Source organism: Agelaius phoeniceus, chromosome 1 (assembly GCF_051311805.1).
Source record: "Agelaius phoeniceus isolate bAgePho1 chromosome 1, bAgePho1.hap1, whole genome shotgun sequence".
Classification (NCBI taxonomy): domain Eukaryota; kingdom Metazoa; phylum Chordata; class Aves; order Passeriformes; family Icteridae; genus Agelaius; species Agelaius phoeniceus.
In genome coordinates this window covers 104,350,531-104,371,722 of record NC_135265.1, presented here as the reverse complement: position 1 = coordinate 104,371,722, position 21,192 = coordinate 104,350,531, and positions in this window count along the sequence as shown.

The following is a 21,192-nucleotide window of genomic DNA, read 5'->3' as shown; positions in this document are numbered from 1 at the left end:
CCAGGCTCGTTTTTGTAGTAACATTGTTACATTCAGAAGGCAGAATTAACTGTCTAAAATAAGACAAGGAGTAATGGGTTCAAAGTGAGAAGGGATATTTTGGTTGAATGTAGAGAAGACATTCTTCCTTGTGAGGGTGATGAAGCACTGGAACAGGTTGCCCAGAGAAGCTGTGGATGCCCTATTCCTTGAAGTGTTCAAGGCCAGGTTAAATGGGGCTCTGAGCAACCTGGTCAAGTGGAAAGTGTCCCTGCCCATGGCAAGGGGGTTGGAACTAGATGACCTTTATGTTCCTTTCCAACCCCAAACCATTAGATGATTGCATGAAGTCTTTGAAGTATTTCTGATTCCTGTAAAAGAACTCTCTCCACTTTGGAAGGAACTTCCCTTTTACAATTTCACAATGTGCTATTTTTTTCTTTGACAGTGTCCCAAACGCTCCTGCAATAACCTTATTGCTCCTGAGAAGCACATAGCTGCTGGCTTACCACAATGACCAGCAAATGGCACTGCTTCATTTCGTTAGCATTGTCTCCTCCTGCTCTATCTGTACCTGACAGTGTGGATATGCCTAGCTTTTGGGGCTGGGCTCTGCTGTGGGTAATCAGAATTAAACTAGTGATTGAAAAAAGAACTACAAAAGTTACAGCTATCCATTTTTTCTCTCTGCTTTTCTGTATCTTAGGCTACTGCTGAATGTGTGTTTCTATGTGTTTCAAATTGTATCATTAGTAGCTCCCACTGAGATACTAAAATAGGGGAAGCATATGTTCAATATCCAGATTCAGTAACTATGGATTGTGGAGAATAATAAAAAAAAATTAAAAATCTTTGTTACTATCTAACTGTGTGGTGGGTTGACTCTGGCTGGATGCCTGGTGCCCACCAAAGTCAGGGTCAGCTGAGCAGGGGAGAGAAAGTATGTTGGAAGGCACATGTATTGAGATATAAGGGCAGGGGGAGGTCACTCTCCAATTACTGCTACGGGCAAAACAGTCTCCATTGAGGAAATTATTTTAATTTATTACCAGTCAAATCCAAGTAGAGAAATAAAAACTGAAACTTAAAACCTCCTTCCTCCACCTCTCCTTTCTCCCCAGGCTTAACTTCATTCCCAATTTCTCTCCTCTCTTCTTTTTTTTCCCTGCCAGCTGCTGAGGGGACTGGGGGATGGGGTCAGTTCACACACTGTCTCTGCTGCTTATTGCTTCTCAGGGAGAGGACTCCTCAAACTCTTTCCCTTGTTTCCAAAACCTAGTGCAACATTAATATGTAATGAAAAATATGACATACTCTACTGGGTTTGTGTGACAATCTTTTGGTAATGGGGAGGAAAACAGAGGTAACTTCTGTGAAAAGCACTAGAAGCTTCCCATGTCTGACAGAACCAATGCCAGAAGAATCCAAGACAGATTCACTGCTGGCCAAGGCTGAGCCCATCATTGAGGAAGGTAGGGGATAACATTGTTAAGAAGTGAGGGCAAAACCTGTGCAACAGAGAGACAGGAGGGAGAATACATGAAGGAAGCAGCTGTGCAAACACCAAGGTAGGTGAAGAAGAAGGGGAAGGAGGTGCTCAGCACTGGAGCAGAGATTTCCCCTGTTGGGCAGCCCATGGTGAGGCAGTTGGTTGCCCTGCAGCCCATGGAGGTTCATGGTGCAGCAAATATTCAGCTGCAGCCCACGGAGAACCCCCAGCTGGAGCTGGAAGAATCCCAAATGAAGCTGTGACCCTGTGGGAAACCTGCAACAAGGGAAAAAAGGTAAATGCCACAAAAATTCTGGATGAAAAGACCTGGGATTGAAAATATGTATTATTGAAGGTGAAGCATAAGAGTAAAACCCATCACATCTCCACTAGCATGTCTGTGGGCTAATATGTGTAGTCATGTCAGTTGCCAAAATCAAGTATTTTTTCAATTTACTGGAAAATTCCATTCTGCAAAAGAAGTGTTTGAATCATGTATCTGATTGAAACACTCTTCCTATTAAATGATCCTTTACCCAGTTAGCACAGATTAACATTTAGGCTTTGAAGTAATTCTGCTGTTTTCCTATCTGATGAACTAGACTGTAGATGCTGTGGATATGTTGAACCAACAGGCTGTTTCCAGACTGTTTGGATTGCAGGGATATCTGTAAGGGAAAAGAGTCCTTTGTAGGATGTTCTTGTTTTGTTTAGAAAATTGTGTAACAGGAGGGAAGAATGACAAGTGCCACTTCATATAACCATGCATGAGGCTTTGGAGATGGCCTGCAGGGAAGACTGAAGCTTCCATCTAACACTTTCTAAGTGATGACTGGTGTAAAATACAAATTAAGTGTGGATTCCTGTTTGTTTGAAATGGTTAGGTTTATGTCTGTGTGAGTTCCAAATGACAATAGAAACATCATGATATTATGGTCAGTTTTCATGTGTTGAGATTGTATCTTGGTCTTGCAGAACTGACCATCATACAAGGACACAGATTTTCCATGGGTCAGATTTCTTGTCAGGCTGAGTGCACAAAACAAGGTGAGGATACAAATCATCCAGTATTTGTGAAAGGGAGTCATAGACCCTGTTAGTATATTCCTGTGTGTCAGCAAGGACAGCAAAGCCTCCTGAGCATGTAAGTGAATGTGTTAGGACAGAGGAGGGAAGTCAGGGAGCAGATGCTCCTTGCAGTGTGTGTTTCCCATAGCAACCTGGCAAATTTCCCGGCAGAAATTTGCGTGTGAGTTAGTCATGTTTTCACATCACTTACTCGTGCCTGTATTTTCAAGTATCCCCATGAAAGAGGAAATAGTAGAGACAACTGGGGAAGAGCAGAGCATAGATGATGGAGGTTGGTGGCACAGCCCCTGGCTAAGCTGTACAAATGGGTGGTGAGAGGCCACGCCACCCTCCAAATGACTGAACAGCACTTGGAGCTTGCAGTCTGCACCAACGCCTGAAGGGACACAAGTCCTGTCGAGAGAACCTGATCTGTAAAATCTTACTTAGTACAGTTGTATTCTAAGTAGACGAGCATTTTAATGATATACTTTTCTTACCAATTAATGCTACCACTACTGCTATGGTGTGTTTATCTACAGTCATGTATAGTAATGCCTGGAGACAGATGATTGTCAGGAGTTGTGGAAAATAAAAAGATGTGGCCATGTGAACATGGCAGTTCACACTCTGTTCGTGCACAAGACATCCCATAGTCTAGTCGGGTCTAGCTGTAATTTGCATAATTACACACACCCTATTACTGTCCCTGTTAATATCCTCTCTGTCTCCATGTCCCATCCCTATTCCCCCTATCTCTTTTAGGGGTATATATTTTTTCATGTTTTGGGGTTTGGACTCTGTTTCTTCAATATTTTTATCTATTTCTCCCCTATATCTCACTCATCCTCTTATTTTTCCCTTTTTTTCTTTCTCTTTCTCCTTCGTTGACAATTACCTTACTCTCAGCCCAATTCCCTGACTTTGCTGACACCCTTATTTGATTAGAACCATATGGACAGGGAGTGAAGAAGGATGAATGCCATTTTCCAATGCCAAGTGCCAGAAGCATATAATGAAATTTCACTTTTTCTTCCTTTCCCATGGTGTTCTCTCTGTGTTTCCTTACTTTTGTGCCCTTCCTGATTTGTCTTTGTCTTGCCCTGATTTGTCTTTGTCCCTTGCCCTTTGTCTTCCTACCTGATTCCTTCCTTCCTGATTCAGTTGTGATCCTATATTCTGGTGCTGAAGGTAAAAAATGCTACAGGTAGAGACTTTAAGGAATAGCAGTGTCTACTTTATTCACAGCACCCAATGGAAAGAGAGCACTGAACAAATGTGGGAGGTCCCAGAGAAGAAGGAAGGAGGGAGATATATATTTATATATATATATTATCATTCTAGGTAAAGATGGTATCAAATGGATAAAAGCTTAAAATTACACATTTGTTTTTTAACCTGGGTATTTCTTGACCTTTAAGGGTGTAGTATGTAAGAAAAATAGAAAGCTTTTTGGTGAATTAGTTAATGTTCACTTGGTGAGAGCTGTATCTGTGCTTGATTCTTGCTTGTACTGCAGACCTGCCAGCAGTATAACATACTGCTAAGAAACAGCTGGTCCACAAATGTATTACAGCTTCTTCGTGCCTGATCTATCAAAAAAGAACAAATTCCTCTTTCACAGGTCAGGTGCATTTTTGATTTACAGACTACATATAGAACTTGGTCCTATATGGTGGATTCAGCCATGTTTCATGTTTCTGTCAGTGTGCAGTTAATAAAAGAGGCTGCCATTCTGTGAATTATTTATGCGCTGTCCAGTTTGTTTGTGTAAGTAGGGCACACAAATTTTTTTGGATGAATTATCTGCTGGCATGAGAACGGGCAGAACAGAGCAATTTAACTCTTTTTTGAGCTGAGTTGTGGTTACCAAGATATCATGGATCTCATCAAGGCTATGCGAAAATGATTTTATTCACATTTGAATTTTAATGATAGAATCATTTATGGGTGGAAAAAGCCTCTAAGATCACTGAGTCCTATTTTTAAGCCAGCATGGCCAAGTATACCACTAAACCATGTCTCTAATGCCACACCTACATGCCTTTTAAATACCTCCAGGATGGTGATTCAACCAGTTCCCTGGGCAGCCTGGTCCAATACTTGATGACCCTTTTCCTGAAGACATTTTTCCTAATGATAGAATCATTTGGACATGGCATAGTCTGCATTTTCTGAAAGGAGCCAAGCTTGCCAAATGCAAACAAGTGCTATTTACTGTGATGTATTTATTTTGTAAAAAAACCCAAGCTTTTATCTTGTGTTTGAATATTGGAAACTGTTCCTCATAATTATGGATAGACTATAATTGAAAAATCAGTCATCTCACAGCTACAGCCTTCAGTCCCCTCCAAACTTATTCTTTGTCAACCTCATTCTTTGCCAACCTCATGTTTTTTAAAACAGTTAGATGTTTATTGTTTAGAGCAAGAACAATCCATTTAATTCCCCATTGCTATATTTGTTAGTCAATGCTCTGTAAAAAAACTAAAATCAATATAGAGTATGATAGTTTCACATCACTGGACGACCAGTATTCCTGCCTTCATAAACCTCACACAAAATGCCATTAGTAGAGAGGCATCAGGCTCCTCCTAAAAGACAGCTTTGCCTGCTTCTGGGTGGTACAGCTGCTTGCTTCACTAGTTCATTGCAGGCACTTATCTGCTGACATTTTCCCAAGCAGTTGAGCATATTTTGGCATTGATATCTGTAAAGAGAGATGGAAAGTTTCGTTGCAGTGAACAAGCTCTGTGGCTTTATGTGTGACGGTTTATGTGCAGCCTATCGGGTTTGCTGCACATTTGCTAATGACCACAGACTTTCACCTTTTAAATGTGTGAGTTTTAGAATGGAGAGCACTTCTGCTATTTTAGTTTGTACATTTTAAGCCTTTTTCAGCACCTTTCTCCAAGGAGATCAGAAAGATTTCATACTGTTAACAACTGCATTTTCAATCTCACTATTGAATCTGAATATTTGCAGAAAGCATGAAAACAATTTTATGATAATGAAAGTAGTGATCTCTCAGAAGTGATCTCATCAAACAGCTAAGTCATTAAAGATTGCTGCAGGAACACATCACTAAAAAACCCCAAACCCACCATAACCACAGAAAATCATTTGAGCTTAACTGTACTCCAGTTAGAAGCAAAAAACCCCTTTTGTGCACAGTTGAAACAATTAAATATAATTAATTATAACCCATTCAAGAATTAAAAAAAAATAGATAATGGAAGAAGTGTTTGATTAATTTTAATGGAATAAATCAGCCTAGAAAGCTGAAAGAGTCATCCTGATGTCACACAAAATTAAGGAACTAAGGTTTGGCTTTTCAATTCCATGGACAAACACACGACCTGGTGTCCATTTCTCTGGTGTCCATTTCTCTTCCCTGAAGTGACTTTTAATATTAAAGGTGGTAATAGCTGTCTAGGAGGAGGAATTAATTTTTTCTGTAATGTCAGTTATTTAAACCATCTTCCTTCTAATGGCAGGAATACATACAGGAGTAGCAAACACAGAAAGAGAAACTGAAGTTCTTCAGATGCTTGCTCTTGCTTATAACCTTTTCCTTTCCAAAGAACAAGCTTTACACATTGCCTTTAGGCAGCTCTGAGATATGACTCATTTGTAGTAGCGATAAGATTGTTTTAGATATCACTTTTTGCTGATGTTTTTTGCCACATGGTTGTAGGAGTGCTGCAGAAGGTGGAATCTTGTCTAGCAGCCTCAAATGCAGAAAATAAACCAGAAGTAGGAAGGTGAAATCTAAGGTTGGACTGACACAGATCTGGTAAAGGCAACAGCACTAGCAGGATCCCCCTGGCTGAGGATTGTCTGAACATCCTTGGATGAAGGACCAGTGTTCCTACAAAGGATCCCAACCTTAGAACAGTGGCAGGTGGCAAAGTGTTCCCCTTGCTGTCTGCTTTTCTTCTACTGCTTGTGGCAGCAAGCCTTGCTGTTGTGTAATTTTTCTTTTTAATTTAATGTTTTGCAGAATGTAACAGATGTTATAAAATAGAATTAGTCTTATAAATCTAATAGGTCTGTACCTGTCCCAAAAAGGCTGCATAACTTTTGTCCAAGAAAACGAATAGGTACAGGTATAGATATATAGGTATATAAATATTTAGATATATCTGGGTAAGCTGGGGCAGGTGTGCATGGTTTTGGTTTGGACTTGTGATGGGTTTCAGTCTTTCATCTCCTGTTGAAACACAGCACATTTCTGGTTCCCATGTTCTGAAGAGGATGAAAAAAGAAAAGGTTTCAAAATTATTTGGACGGCTGTAGGAAGTATTTTAGAGTGAGAGACTTCAGAACTACTAGTTGTTTAGCTTCCTCAACAAGTATGCACTAGGATGAATTGATTACAGAGATTAAAACACTTTATGGAGAGAAAATACTGAGCAAATAAAGGGATCTTTAGTCCAAAGACTTGAATTGTCTGAAGCTGGAAGCTGTGACCATGAAACCATTCAGATAAGCAATGATGCATACTTTATTTCTAAACAGAGGGAATGATTAACTGTTGGAATAAACCAGCGAGAAAACGAATGGATTCTTCATCTCTCAAAATCCTCAAGTGAAAAAATGGATGCCTTTCAAAGTTATGCTTTGTCACACCCTAGTTAATTGGCTCAAAGTAACAGCAGCAAGTCACATTATGTCCTGTTTTACATAGGCTGTCAAATTAGGTGGTTATAGTGTTCTTTTTGGCTTGCCAGTCTGTGAAATACTGCAACTGCCAAAAGACTGCATTAAAAGAATGTGCTTTGAAGTTAAGCACTCCATGGATAAAGAAGGAAGAATTAAGGTTACTTTAGTAATCTTCACTGTGATCCTCTGTGTATTTGCATTATGATGCAGTCTTAACTGCTCAGTCACTCAGATTACCAAAGCTCTAATCCTAAATTTCTAGAAATCAGACTATTCTTTTGCTTGATCTATAGAAACAGCTCCTTCCCCTTTTATGTGGGTCAGCCCTAAGCAAGTAGTGCAGTGAACAAATAATTGTATAAAGGACTGGTGGAATGAAAAGCATTTTGAGTCAATGTCAAGTTAATGGAAATACATAGTCTTCAAGGAGAGAGGATACCCCATTAGGCCATCAAAATGCCTGTTCTGAAAGGCAGCACAGTTATGGAGATGTCATGATCCTGCATATTAAGAACAATTATTCTGTTCATAAATGCAGATACAGGACATTGGTCACTGCCCAGTTGCAGAATACAATGGATTTTTGCAGGGAGGATTTTATTTCTCATATTTATGTGTATTACCTGAGGTGCATACAAATATCTTGAGACTACCATAGGCCTGTTAGGAAAAGGAATGAAGGTGGGAAAAATTGCTGCCTAGAAATTTGCTTGAGCTCATTCTCCTCATAGTCAGCAAGAATATTGCCCCTCATTAGGGAAACAGATGTGGACCCATAATTTAAAATACAATGCATAGATAATACTGGCTCATTGACTAACATTTACTTTTGAACACATCACTTCATATACAGAAAAAAATTATAAAATTTAGGTTGAGCTATGAAATAATCTTTTAAAAGCATTGAAAAATATCTCTCTCTATGGCTCTGTACAAAGAATTTGGGAAATAAATTTACCAAATTAAAGTAGAAGTGTAAGTGCATTTTTAAGGGAGAGGGGAAATGGGATTTTAAATTATAATGTTGCCTACCTTTGTCTCCTAGTAGTCTCAAGAACATTAAAAAGTTGTATGTTAGAGTATGAAAGAAAAATGTAAGACTGCATTTAGGGATTTTTTTTAAAGTGTGCTTCTCTCATTTCAAATGCTATAGTGTTCAGAGATAACATCCACAAAGGTACCTGGAATGGCTCCCATTGATTTCCATGTGAGACACTGTGAAGCAGTGTTAAAGATAGGACTGAACACATCCTAGGTCTCTTCAGATGCAACAGAATTTATTTTCTGATAAATCCAAAGCTATTACTGTAAATCATCGGTTTCATTTCTTAGAAGATGAAAAAAACCCTGGCTCTCCATTTAGTTTAATGGGAGTTTAGAAAAATGAAAATCCTGTATTAGAATTAGTATAAGTATTATTACTGCCTTGTCTGCTTTCTTAGGACTGGATTCTGCAAAAGCAATATTTAATTTATTACTTTAATGTATTGAGGCTACTTGTATCCTCATGTGCTACACAGTGTGAATGCTATGGAATAAAGACAATGGTTATACTGAAACCTATTAGTTTTACTGTTTAAAACAAAAGCAATCCCCTGTCAACTAGTCTGGATCTTCTTCCATGTTCCTTATTAGTGTAAGCTTCATCTTTATATCATGTAGCTAATTGTTTGCCCAAAAGAAATGTTATCATTTTTGGACCTCATGATATTTCAATATAAAGGAATTTTAACTATTGGTTATGGGATATGGTGGCTACAGAGAAATCTTTACTGGTATGCAAGTGTATAAACTGTACATAAGAATGATTTTCATCGTCTCAGAAACACATGAAAAAGCTTTACATAATATCAGAAATTACAGTCAAATTAACTGAAAACTGTAGGTAGGAGAGGTAAGGGAAAATAGTTGCCAGTCACTTACTTTGTACATACCAGCCATTTGCCTTTAAATAATCTCCCAAATGCATATAAATTAAAGGCTATGACTTAGAATTCAAAAACATATCCAAAAGAAAACGAGGTGTCTGTTAAGGATAATAGATTTAAACCATGATCACATACATCTGTTGTGCAATCTCAGACAAATCTCCTTGCCACAGTTTTATAAATTGCTAAGAAATCTAAAGATAAGTATATCAAAGCAATGATCTGCTGGAAATACTAACTCAACACAATGTAAGCAGCTCTTCCCTTTTCTCCTCCTTCTATTGTTCCTTGTCTACTCAGCATCTTCCAGAGGTTTGGAAGAGTCCTCAGTATTTACTGGACTACAAAATAACATATGCAGCTCTAAGAAAATGATATGTAGTGGCTACCAAAACACTTTCCTCTGCTGTCAGTAGGAACCATGGTGACAGATATGACAGGTGCCCAAACACAATGACATATACAACAGTTCATTTTGCCTTTATAGGGCTGCATCCTTTGTGTCAATTCAGACAAGGAATTACCAGAATAGAGTATTCCAAGCAAAGGGACTAAGATTTGGAGATTTGTTGTTGTTGTTGTGTTTGGTTGCTTGGTTTTTGGTGTTGTTTGGGGTTATTTTTGTTGTTGTTGTCATTGGCTGTTTTGTGTTGCTTTGTTTTATTTAAAAGTCTGGTATTACCAGAGCATACTCCACAAATTTCTTTTTTCATCTAGTTTCCTATGAAGTCTAGTGTCAAAAAACATAATAATTTGTCTGTCTGAAGCTCAGATCTACCTGTGTTTCCATGTTGACTTTAAACACAGCACTCTTAGTGGTGTTTCAGGGCACCCTAATAGGTGTAGGTTGACTTTGCTACCATTGCAGATGGTAGCTTACAAATAACCCAGTACACTGTAGCTTGTGATGTTTAACTATGGGAAAATAATCTGCCCTTGGCTTCTGAGATAATGGGTTAAATGCATGCAACTAATGTACAAGGTCCCCAGGGATAAAGTATGTCCTTAGGAAGATGGGTAAACACAGTTAATAAAATAAGAAATGGAAGGACTAGAACATAAAAAATATAGTGCAACAGGTATAGCAAACTAATTTTCAGTTTGCCTGCTGCAGCAAGAAGATATGGTACTGATAAGTGCTTCTGACTGAGGCAGGAAACCTCTGGATTTTCCAGTTCCAGTTCTTTTATACAAAGAGTCTGTATAAAAGTGGTTGGAAAATTGGAAAAAATCCATGGGCTATAGCTACTGCACACTAAAATGGTAACCTAAAATGGCTGTGGTGTGCTGCTGCTCCTAGTGCAATGATGTACAGTTGGACTTGGCCTTCATTGTTCAGCCACAGGATTGTCAAAATTTCTGCCAAAACAGGCTATTCTTACCAGCTTGTTTGAGCAAGATTCTTCCCTCTGCTTGAGTACCCAGTATTGTGTGTGTGTGTGTTTTTCAAACTGAATTCAACTGCACATGGACTTTTCAACCACGTTCAGGTCTGTGCTTCAATACTTTGCAGTAAAAGTTGCAGGAAGTACAGGAAGCATAACTGGCAATAAATTACAGGCTTGTGTGAATTATTAGTCCCATGGAAATAAGTAGAAGTTACATTTGCCTGGTTTGAACAATTTATGCTTTATAACTACAGTCTGTTAGAGTCTTTTTCACAGAGCACATATAAATATTTCCAGCAGCTGTGACTGCCAAATTACTTGGAGCAAGTGAACATTGCTCAGTCTCAGTATGAAGAGATTAATAACAATCATGCCTTATGCTCATCCCAAACATTACTCAATCTGCTTTACCTCATACATACTGGGGACTTAAATGCCCACTGACATCTCAGCCAAAACTGTGAGTGATACAACTACAGCCTGTGGTGGTAATACAAGAAGTCTTTTTGCTTGAAATGTGCTATGAAATCGAGTTATGTGCTTTAAAATAGAGTTACATTAATCATTTATAGTATACATGCAGCAGAATTTGCAAACTGATTATGTTATTCATGCGACTTAACTAACCTGCATTTACCATTCTGTCTGTATTTATTCACAGAATTCAAGGTGGATGGCTAAACAACCATTTCTGCTTTCTATATTCTGCAGTCTGCCTTCATGTTTTATTTTGATATGAAAGCAGTCAGCTGGTCTCATAAATGTGGAAGAGAAACATATGCCAAAATAAGAATCTCTTCTTGGAAAACCCTAGAAGAGTTTCACAACTAAGTCACTGACCATCCAACTGTAATACCAATGAAGATACAGCAACTTCTCAAAAACCTTGCATAATAGACATGCACAGTTCAGGAACAATTCTTACAGTCTCTCCTTGGTCCCAGTATCTGTATGTAAGATAAGACAAATGGGATAGGGATGGAGAGGAAAGAGAACAATTGTCATAAGATTAACATGCTGGCTCTGCCTACTGTCTGCCAAGTAGTCCAATTTACAGAAAGTAATGTAGCCAGTCTGGATCATCCTTTAATGGTGGGTGCCAGGTGGAAAGCCTAGAGTGCTTTAAAATAGATTCTGTCCCTTCACAGACTTTTTCATCTCAATTGTCATCACTCCATAAATAAAATGCAACTAGCCATTGTGGATGTTCCTACCTGTTGGGTGGAGATATGTGCAAATAAAGCAAGTGTGTGGTACACCACTATTGCGTATTGAATCTCATTCTCTGAGCTTACCATAGTCAAAACACAAATTTCCACATGCTGGCCAGTGCTGTCCATCATGGTAGCACTCACTGAAATGATAATTGGGATTATTTGTGCACATTTTAAGCTAGAGATATTTTGTAACTGCAGCATTTTCCAGGCTTTCTCCTGTGTTAATAAGGTGCATTGTTATTAATAGAAGTAAGCCCAAGTTCTTTTTGTCAGTTTTAGGTGCATGCACTTACCAGCTTTCACAGCTGTTAAAATGACAAGTAAGTTTCCATACACATTTAAGCAAATCAAAGTGCTAGGATAACTCTTGCTTCAAATACACCCCTACAAGAGAAAGTGGCCATTTTTTCTGACTGACATGACACCATACTGTGAATTTCTCCCATCAGTGCCTGTGAAACCAGTCCTAGCATGCACTAGAAATTTCTTAGGGCATACAATTGGGACCTTAACAGTGCAAGCCCTGATTTCAGAGGTGTCTTTCAAACAGACTGAAACACAGCAGGAGTGAGAGTGATATGACAGCATCTATAAACTTCACCTCTTATATTGACATAGATTCTGTAGATGTCATTCATTTCAGTAGCAGAAGCCCCTCTGTTTAGACATGACATCCACATGTATATGACATCCACAAAAATATTCCAGAAATCATTTCACTTTTAACCCATGTGGTGTCTTTTGTACCTGGGAGGGCAAATGCTTCTCAGGAGATACTGTAACACATAAATCTGCACTTAGCTGTGTTATAACTCTGTCCAAATCCAAATTTAGAGAAAAATAGCAGGAATTTTTTTTGTTTGTTTTAAGATCACCAAATATAAGTGCTGTACAGTTCTCAGGGATTTTCTTTTGCAAACATAATTGCCATCGTGTTTCAGAAGAACCTGAGATAGCCTTTGTTAGCCCTCTAGCTTTAAAAGCTCAGGTGTAGCTGTTTATTAAAAAGATATTTCAAAAGTGAATTTACTAGCTTAAGCGCATACAGCTTGGTAGGTTAATCACACACCGACTGTTAGAATCACAGAATATCTTGCATTGAAAGGGATCCAGAGACATCACCCAAGTCCAGCTCCTGGCCCTGCACAGGACCACCCCAAGAATTACACCCTGTGCCTGAGAGCATTGTCCCAATGGTTTTTGAACACTGTCAGGCTCGGTGCTATGACTGCTTCCCTGGGAAGCTGTTGCTTCAATCACGCTTGGGGTGAAGATCCTGTCCCTCTGCTTTCCCTTGTGAGATGTTGTAATTGCAGTGAGGTCTCCCCTCAGTCTCCTCTTGCCCAGACTGAACAAATCAAGTGACTTCTGCCTCATAAGGCTTCCCCTGGATATCCTTACCAGTTTCCTGGCACTCCTTTGGATGCTCTCTGATAGCTTTATGTCTTTTTCATATTGTAGTGCCCAAGACTGCATGTGATACTCAAGAAGAGGCTGCTAATGATCATAATATTTAAGTATTTCATGCACTGCACAAGTCAGAGCATCTGTTAGAGCTTTGGATTGGTATGTTGTCTATTAGCCCACCACACTAAGTGTTAACAGTATTATATATGCTTGCATGTCTTGCTGTGACAGTTAAAGAGCCACAGGATTATGTATTGTCAATACAGAGGATAAATATGTCATAACAGCCTTAGGCATTGCAGGCTGCTTTGATTCAGCAATATTCTGTTGTAGTCCTCTAACACACTGTTAAAACTTTTTGCTTGCTCGTTTTGCAGGAGCAATTTAGCCATGAATTCTGCTCAGCTAATTACTTTGCTTTTCCTGAACATACAATATGTTGCTCACAGAAGTTTTACATAAGCAGCAACACAAGAAAAATTTGGGTGCCTTTTCCCTCTCAAGATCACTAGTGCAGAATGTCCAGAGAGAGGATGGGACAGCTTTTACTTTCTAGTCTTCTTACTTTCAAATACTCTCACCCACTCTGACTTTAAGAGCACTCAATCTCACCTGACCCTTCTATTATCTCCTGGATACCTGGTATGTGGACCTATAGAGGATTGCCTTAATTTTGACTTACTGTTGTCTGTTGAATGTCTTTCTCCTCTTCTCAAGGTCCCTCATGCTCAGATGTCAGTGACCTCCTTGTTGATGGATGATTATATCTGCCCATTTCCTCATCCTTATAAGTTTATCTAAAAACTCCCTACAGGCACAATTACTGAGTTTGTGTCTTCCCTGAATAAAATCCCCTGTGATCTTTGGCTCCATTCTACCTTGGTACAGTATAGTTTCTTGCCTCACTGGCCCCCACAATCATGTCCTGTCACTAGTCCAGTCATCAAACATTTCATCCTAATTTCTTAGTTTACCTTAGGTTTTCTCTCAGCCATTGTGGGACTATTTTGAGTTTGTTCTGGAAATTCTCTATAAACATGAATAAAGTGTTTTTCATGTCCTACTTAAAAGTTCCCCTTTTAAAACTCTTTATAGTAGACAAGCTTTCTATTCCCCTAGGTGTCTCTAAGCAGTCCTCTCTTGCATTGCCTGTAAGCTGTTTAGTGGAAGAATCCACATTCTTGTTCTGTATGAGTTCTCTATCTTGCAAAATGAAGCTGTGGACCATGAGCAGAGGTTCAAGATAGTTTAGTAAAACAAACTATATACTCTACTGATGATGAAACTAATTGTTATTAGTTCCTGTCTTTTTGCAGTGTGTCAGTGTGAAATAAGTCAGCAAAGATCATGCCAGGTATACAACCTGTGTTCAATACAACCTGGGTTCAATACACTGGCTTAAACCTAGAGGTGTGGTCAGGAGCTTCTAGATTGTGTATTTACAGTTTCCCATGGAAGAAAAAAAAATAACGAAGTTAAGGTATATTTGCCTCATGACTTACATTCATATGGTAAAATGAACCTCACCAGCTTGGGCCCTGAAAGATCTGTCATATTCATAGGCCTTGATTTTCATTGCTGTAATTATGAGGCTGCTCTGATATTGTAGTTCTAGGATTTGCTCTGATTGCTAGTGATTTTATTGCCAGATACTGGGTGGAAAAATCCTGTTTGAAGGAATATTCATCTTCTGAAGTAAAATTCTGAGGCAAGATCATACTTCAGAGAAATAATACACACAGTTTCCTGCAACATTTAAAGATATACAGTTTTAAAGGGCAAGAGGGCTTTAAGAGATAGTTTGAGTTCCTGCTAACAGTGGAATGTATATGTTCTGTATAAAGTTTACTAAAATCCCAGAAGGTTTTATATAGAAATGGGAAGACCTTGCAGAGTTCTGTTTGCTGCCACAACAAAACCTGCCACAGCAGAATTCCTTTCTCTTTTCTCATCTGGCTTCAAGTTAGACTGCAGATCTTGTACTAACAAAAGTAACATATCTAGCAAGTACTGTTCACAAATTTGGTTGTTAGACTGCAAACATATAGTAAATTTTCTGTTCCAAATTACTTCTCCTGCTTTCAGTACAACCTGGTAAATCTGCCAGAGATCTGTTGTTTGCTCTAGCCTTCTTTTAGGGTTACATCTGTTCAGGTTGACTCCTAGACCTTGGGATACACAGACCTTCTTTTCCACATTTAATCTCTTTTTAGAGACAAATATTTATTTTTACCTGTGTGATATAGGCAGATGCTTTATTTCCTTCTAGGTCTGTCACAACTCTTTCCCTGACTGGCACCATAGAAAGGAATATGCACTGTAGAAAGGAATATGCATACTTTAATTCTCACATTACACATTTCCATGTCTTGAGACAAAGTCTCCCAGTGAGATTTCCTCTCATATGTTGGAAGCTGTGCCTTCCCACTGCCACTGCCATGCTTAATTCACTTGTACTTGCATTGGAACAAAGATACAGAAAATAATATCAAATCAAAATGACAGGTTTCCCTGTCATTTGCTGAGGCTGATCTGAGAACTACCTGATAATTTTATTTCAAACATAAAGAGAAAAGAGAAGTAAAGGAATTGCTGTCAATGTTTGGGTTGTCCTATCACCTGCAAAAGCAAGATCTTGACAAGCCATGCTGATGACCAGCATAACACACAAAATGGACATGTGGAGGAAGCTATCTCTGAATGACAGCAGATCACTGTTGTGAAGTGGATGGGCATGTCCTTCCCAGTGAAGCAAAAATACAAACTGTCTGAGGAAAGGTACTGATCTTCTTTTCACCTTTGCTGTGTTGGAGCTAGGCACATGCTTCTTACTGTTGAAGTCACCTTCACATGAATTTGAGAGGGATGCCTGTTTCTGCACATCAAATGACTGAGCTCAGTCTGGAAGAAGTTCCTATTAAGGATATTGAAGGAAATATTCAACTTATTCTGCACCAGCGATGAGATTAATTATACCTTAATATTTCCAATAGGATATATTGAATACAGACTAAAAATGGTTTTCTGATGGCAATAACATTAACATATGTTGCATTTGTGAACTTCTGCTCATCAGCCACAGCAGCAGGGTATAAAGAACTATGAATTTTTAAGGAATAATTGTTGAAAAATAGATATAGATATTTTGCAGCTATCATTTGATAAAAATAAAAACAGAAAATAGTAGAGGAGGGTGTTATATTTTATAGGCTTGAACTTCTTTTTAGGTAGCTTTTTTATGCATTTCTGTTCTGCTAACAGAAAGATTAATACTCAGTCACATCCAGAAAAGGGACTGGGACCCAGAACATGGGTATTGATAATTTGGAAAGATCCTAGCCCTGACTGCCAAACATAGCAGGCTCTGAGCAGGCCACAGGTGTCGGCTGACAAGTGAGTTGGCATGAGGGAAGTTTCTCTGCCACCTTACATGGATATGGATATGGATGCCTATGAAAATTTCTGTCATCAAGGTAGTAGGGATATTGTGTTTGTAGGCTGAATACAAAAGACTTGGTAAGGTCAGATCTTCAGGTCTTGAAACTTGTGTTGCTGGGTTTTTGTACCAGGAAGATGACAGTAAAGCTCAGCAGGAAGTGTGGCTGTGATTTCATCCCAGAGAAAATGACTGAGATGAAGCTGAAGGCTTTGTTAGAAGAAGGATGAGAGCCAAGGGGTCCATAATGCATAACAGTGAGAAACACTGCAGAACACCTGGGAGGGATATAGGAAGCAGAACCAGGAGAGGCAGGTTTCTCCCCTGTGCAGTTCTAGATTAGTTACAGCGTACCTAGGCAGAAAAGGCTGGCCAGGAGACTGCTGAAAACCTGCTAGAAAAGGCACCACTAGATCCAAAAGACAATATCAGATCCAGTGCTCTCAGTACTCTCAAATACCACATTTTCTGAGGACAATGGCTTGCCCTGTCAGAAGCAAAGCCTGCATGGGATAATGATTTCTATCCATCAGTGTATTCCCAAGAGAATCAAGAGGGAAATTCTGCTGTCTTCACTTATTTTTTCTTCCTCTGGGAGAGAAATGGATGCAGAGACATCTCTATTAGCAGGTCTTAGATACTACTGTTGTCTCAAAAGATCATTATTTCTCTCCAGCAGCAAAACAGTGCAAGAGGTAGGTGAGTTTTAATTGTTGGTGCCAACACAGCGTGCATCAAATTGACAAAAGCTTTACTAATTGACTTATAAAAAATCTATTTGCCAGAGTAGCTGAGCACACAAGGCTACTTTGACCAAGCAGATAATTTAAGGTGAACATCATTATCAAATTATGTACAGCTGAAATCAGATCACTTGGGAGTCTCAGCAATAGCTGCTTTGCATAGTTTCATGTAGGTGAAGAAGTATTACTGGTTTAGTGTTGAAATACTTCAATCTTGTTCACACAATTTTTAGTTTCATGCCTCTTTATGAGGGGGAAAATACAAATGCAAATATTACTGCATAATGAAATCCCTTGAAATTTTTGCTCATGGCTGAGCCATCAGCACAGCAACTGTGCAGGCATTGGATATAGACTCTATTCCCTAGTTATTCCCTGGCACACATTAAAAATATCATCAAATAACAATGCAGCTGTTGGTATCTAAAGACATGATTAGAGATACAGTTTAGTATTATATAACCTGAGGACGTGCTGTGGAATTTAGCAACATTATGGGGATGGCCTTTTCTGTTCTTATCTCTCTTCATCAAGGTCTTCAACTAATAGCATGTAAAGGTGAAATATTCCTGTTTCAGATGGTGGATGGACATTAGCCCATCATTATTTTTACTCCTTTTGGAATCAGCAATGGTAGTAATTTATGACTAAGAGTACAATTTACAGGATACATGCTAACAGAAGAGATGTGTTGTCTTGTATATCTGAACTTTTTGTTACACCTGTGGTACATTTTGTCTGATTTATTTTTTTACCAAGCGTCACTTAAACAAATTGGTTTTGTTACCTCTACAAAAGTTCTGCATTAGCATTGTCTGCCTTACCTCATTTTCCTAAAGAAAAAACCCCAAGAATTCTACAAAACCCACATAGCTATTGGTTGTTCTGTATCACCATCTGCTGCAACACTACTCCCTTATTTTACTTGCCCATACCTGGAGGTTTTCTTTCTTCCACATGATTGTTCATATATGAGTAGCCACAAGATTTTTCTTCCCCTTTGCCACGGTTGTTTTTGCCTTAAAGAAGTACAAGATTAAAGCATAGACACATTATAGAGTTTGACATGATAGCAAAGTTTTTTTTACTGAGACTTGGGCATAAGATGCAGCTTTCTTGATCCTGAACTATTACCAGTTACCTTGTCTTTCAGTCATATCATCTTCCCCAGGCTCAAAAATAAGTTCCATCATACAAAGTGAAGGAAATAATTTTGCCACCATAACAGGTCAACGATACTGATGCTTTTAATGGCATTTTGAAAAGGCTGTTGGTGGGATCTTTTCACATCACTGTGAAAGCAGGTTTTTAGTTTTGGCCAAATTAGTTTTCTTTTGACAAAAAAACCCCTTGTTCCAAATCACTAGAGCACTGGGATTTTGCCTGCCACAGACCCAGATGGCTTCCTTGACACTGCAGGGTTAATTGTCAATAGCAGATTGACATACTTCACTGGAGAAACTGGAATCAGCTTCCCACACTGTACATGTATTTCTGGAAAAACAAGGATGTATAATGATAAAATTTGGGTAGGTAGCCAATTGGCCGTACTGTTGTCTCAGTATCCATTAGCTTTGATTGCTGGGGTGATTTATGTACTTCACAACGCAGATGGAACCTGCAGGGTTTCAGCCAAGGTTTCTGTCACCCACAAGGCTATGGCAGAGCCTGTGCTTTGCCTGCCTCTCTTCTGCTATGCCATCTTCCTCCTGCAGCATTAAATGCACTGGTGTTGATGCACCATTTCAGTACAAATGTGCCAATGCATGAAATCAGTGAGCTGATACCTGGCTTGCTCAGCCTGTGTCACAGCAGCCTGGCTTGTGTGGATCAGAAGATTTCACTGACTTCCCAAGGTTTATGTAAGGGTCATGTGTACTATAATGGGAGGAAACAGTCCCATTCCTCAGCCTTTGCTCTGAGCAGATCAGGTAGAATCCAGCTCCAGTTCAGACTCCAATGCCGGGCCCAAGTGAAGACACCCATTTGGTCACGGGCATTTTTATCAGTGGGAATAAAACTGGTGGTTTATTCCAGAACAGTTTATTTATCAACATAGCAATGATGTTACCCCTTTATTCTCATACACTAACAAATATCACATTTCCAGGGGGGATGTCCATTTTGCCTTTACACAGAAGTTCTAATGTGGTAACAGACATGACAGAGCTGTTTCTACTAAACAGTGCTGCAGCTGTAAATATACACAAATTGCTTGAAGAGAAGCAATACTAACCCTTTCAATAAGTTAGAAATATGGGCTGGCTGAATCCACATTCCTGGACAAGATCACAGCAAGGCAGTGTAAAGGAAGACTGGATGCATGCCACAAGCTCCAAAGATTTCCACAGAAAAGTGGAGTGAAACAAGGAGGGCCTTTGCTAAAAGAGTTGATAGAGAGTCAGAAGGACTTAAGTGAGCACAGAGGAGGACAGGATTGAGACAGAAAAGTGTGGAATGTGTCTAGAGAGAGGGCAAGTCATGGGGGACAACAGAAAAATACTGGTTCTGAGCCTGAGCCTGGAGAAGAGCTGCTGTGCTATCTCTTGTGGGGGAAAACAGGTTGGCCTCCAGAGAGGGAGAGAGCAGTTCTGGATAATGTTGACAACGTGAATCTAGATGTGATATTGAGACCTGGGGGGACCAAAGCAGACATTTTTACCATCAGAGGAACTAAAAATTTAGGAAGTAAAATTGTGGTAACAAACATGACACACTGTGAGGAGAAAGATCCCTTGAGATGCAATCATGAGGATGTGTTGAGGCTGTCAGGAGTTGAAGTAGACAAAATACTTCTATGGCTGTGAAAAGGGCAAGTTGAGAGTGAAGAGGAAGTAGATAGGCTGGTAATAGTCATTCTGCTTGTTGATTCTGCATGTTAATTATGCTCTCCTTGGAAGGTATGGGCAGGAGCCCATGCAGAAAGAAGTAGAAGCAACAGGCAGCACATAGATTGCCTTACTTGGGGGTGGGATTTATTTAAATACAAGAGTGTAGTTTATTATTGTTAGAGAAAAGAATATTTTCTACATATTCTACAGCATTTCCATCATGCATGCTTTTCAGTGACAGGTCAGAAAGAGGAGCAGAGAAAGTAGGGATGGGGTTTGAAAGGTCTGAAAGCAGATGACAACTCATCAAAGCTAATGGACCAGAAAACATGAAAGGTCCAAGTGTCAATGTGAGCAAAAATGAGCAAATGTTGAAAGAGATCATAGGAAGGTTGAAGAGGGAGAAAGTGGCTATAAAAAAAAAATCAGAGAGTGCTGCTTGATAAAATCACTCATGGGAAAGACACCAGGGATGAGAAGAATGAACCAAGACTGAAATTTATAGAGAGATATGAAAGCAAAGAAATATGCATTTAAGGACTGGGTGTATCATCATTGTAGGAATTGAAGTGGTTATGGATGACTTGGGAAGATTGCAGGAGAATTAGCAAGACTTTAAAGAAGGTTGATAGGTGTGATAAGAAGCAACAGCAAAATTGATAAAAAGAGAAGCATCAGATACAGTTTGCTTAAAAGCTGGGAGAAAAGTTGGAAGCAGAAAAGATGCAGAGAGAAGCCTGACAGACCAAACACAGGTGGATCAAGTTGGAGAATATGAAAGTAAGCAAGAAGAGACAAAAGATTTTAAAATAACTGGGAAGTGGTGGGATAACTATTGCAGGCTGTCTTCCCAGAGTAAGCAGATGTGTCCTCATTACAAGAACCATATCACACAGGTATTCAAGTCAGTCTTTTACTTCTGTGATATCAGGCCACATGTTACAGTGGTTTGTTGTTCCCTTTTTATAGAATGATATGCCAAAAAGTAGCCGTACTGACATCTCATCTGATTGCAGGAAAAAAAATCTTGTTACATGTCAA